General features: G+C 40.2%; 1 protein-coding gene across 1 annotated transcript in view; it reads left to right on the forward strand.

Moving 5' to 3' along the window:
• Positions 1-1,636: 1,636 nt before the first annotated feature.
• Positions 1,637-2,657, forward strand: part of wdr5 (WD repeat domain 5) — an 8,974-nt gene continuing 7,953 nt past the window's right edge. The window contains exon 1 of the mRNA XM_005725635.2: positions 1,637-1,823. The gene's annotated coding sequence lies outside the window, so the exon portion shown is untranslated. The remainder of the gene's footprint in view (positions 1,824-2,657) is intronic.

The following is a 2,657-nucleotide window of genomic DNA, read 5'->3' on the forward strand; positions in this document are numbered from 1 at the left end:
CGTTGATTTTTCTTCTTCCGGCTGCTCTCTTTAGGTGTCGCCACAGTGGATCATCAGTCTCCACCTCACCCTGCGTCTAGCTTCCTCCTCTGCCACACCAACCCCGCATGAACCTCTTCACTACATCCATGAACCTCTTCTGAGGTCTTCCTCTTTTTCTCCAGCTTGGCAACTCCATCTCCAACATCCTTTGTCCAGTATATCCACTACCCCTTCTCTACACTGTTCAGCTGTCTTCAAGCTGATCAACCTTGCTCTCAGGTACTCATTTCTAATCTTGTTCATTCTGGTAATTCAGAATGAAAATCTCAGCATCTTCACATCTGCCATATCCAGCTCAACCTCCTGTCTTCCTATGAGTGCCACCATCTACAAACCATATATCATAGCAGGTCTCTTTATGATCTTCTAAACCTTCCCTTTGACTTGTGCTGCTATCCTTCTCATGTTCATCTCACCATTGCCTGCACACTCCTCTTCACCTCTCTTGTGCACTGATTTAATAAACTCCCATTTAAACTCACCCACCTTCACTACCTTTATTCTTTGGATTTTCAATGTTACATGTGTTTCTTTCTCATTCACACATATTTAATATGTCTTGCTTCAAACTGACTTAAATGCTCATACCTACACCTTTCCGGACTCTTTTCCACCTGCTCCCTACTCTCTGTACATCATAGTCCACTGACCTTATCAGTCAACCTGTCCATTACCACTGCAAATAAGAAGTGGTTTGGAGCCAATCCCTGATATAATCCCAACCCTCCTTCAAACCCATCTGTCACTCCTATTGCACACCACACCACTGTCTTGTTGTCCTCCTAGATGTTCTGCACCACCTTAAGATAAAGATAAAGTTCTGATGCTGGTCTATAAAGCTCTGAATGGTTTAGGACCAAAATACATCAGTGACCTCCTGACCCAGTATGAACCTTCCAGATCCCTCAGGTCATCTGGAACCGGTCTTTTATCAGTTCCCAGAGTCAGAACCAGACACGGAGAAGCTGCATTCAGCTTTTATGCTCCTTATATCTGGAACAAACTCCCAGAAAGCCTCAGATCAGCTGAAACACTCAGTTTATTTAAATCCAGGTTGAAGACTCACCTGTTCTCAGCTGCATTTGAATAAAGCACCAAATCCACACTTTTAAGCTTAAATTTCAAAACTTACATTTAACTACTGATTTTATCTATCGTTCTGATTTTATCTGTTTTGATTTTATATACTGTTTTGTTTGTTTGTTAATTTGTTTGTTTGTTTGCTTGTTTTAATCAATTTTAAATCATGCTTTTTATTTGTTTTTGTTTCTAATGTCTCTGTAAAGCACTTTGAATCACCTTGTTGTTGAATTGTGCTATACAAATTAACTTGCCTTGCCTTAAGATATTTCTTTGCCGCATTTCATCTCTTGTACCCAATCATATGCCCCATATATTCTCTAGAAACAATGGAACTCATCCTGACCTTCTCTAAACGTCTTTATCAACAGTTGTTTTTAAAATGTTTTATAAAAATGGAAGATATAACAATGAATGACATGCAAAACTCTCTGTTTAATGGATTGTGGCAGTATGCGCGTAAACACGTTGGTTTGCGTCCCGCCGTGAAAACCAAAGAAGAAGAAGAGCGTAACACGCATGCGCAAAGCCACAGCACACCACATTCCCCGCTTCTCTTTCCCTACAGGCAATCATCCAAGAGCAAGTCACTTGCTGTATACGTTCTCCATGATCGTCTGAATACACATACATGGTGTTTTTTTTTATCCTTTACAGTGTTTACGAGGAGTAACAATCTGACCGTGAAGCTCCATTAATCTGTGAGTACCGTCTTTATGACTGAATCCTCATTGTGTGAATGGAGGGCCCCTCCATGGTACCTCAGCCAGTTTGTCAACAGCACCAGTGCATTTCGAGTAGCGGCGGCTGCATCATGAAATAACCTTTAGCGTCTATATAAAACCACCAGTTTTAAAGTGGCGTTATCGTTGAGGGTTAAACATCTGAATAGTGATATAACAGCGTGGCTAGCTGTCGTTCAAATACGATCTTAGTCAAGAGTTGAATTTTCCAACCAAGGGAGTCCGTATCGCCCTTTGTTTGATATTCTCCTTTCTCGCACGTTTGTTCTATTTAAACGCGAATTCATGTTAATGTATTGCAAACAGATGCCATCTAGTCTTAGCTGAATGCATTTGCGTTTCTGTTTGGTGGTTTTAAGTAGCCACAGCGAAGTAATGCAATGCTAGCTAGCTAAAGCTAGCTTAAATGGCTAAACTTGGAGCTAAATGAGAAAGCAGCAACACGAACAAGAGAAAATAGCTGTAGCCTGTACCAACTGGGGTAAATGCGGCGTTTAGCAAAAACTGCAGCTCACATGAGGAGCATAAAACTAAAAGGAAACATCGTGAGCTAAACGGCAAGGTGGTTTCGTATATACTTTGTACATTTTTGTCATTATGCAATATATACCATTGTTGTCATGTGAGATGGAGAAAGAGGTTTGCCCTGTCATTGCATTTTAATACCACTATCAGACTAAATATCGACTGTATTCAGTCTAAAATTCGTTTTAACTTGACTGTCAGTGAATGTTGCAGTCAGTGCAGGGAGTTATGACCATTAAAATATATATATATATATATATATATATA

Source organism: Pundamilia nyererei, unplaced genomic scaffold (genome assembly GCF_000239375.1).
Source record: "Pundamilia nyererei isolate P.nyererei 1_Seehausen unplaced genomic scaffold, PunNye1.0 scaffold00016, whole genome shotgun sequence".
In the NCBI taxonomy this organism is placed as follows: domain Eukaryota; kingdom Metazoa; phylum Chordata; class Actinopteri; order Cichliformes; family Cichlidae; genus Pundamilia; species Pundamilia nyererei.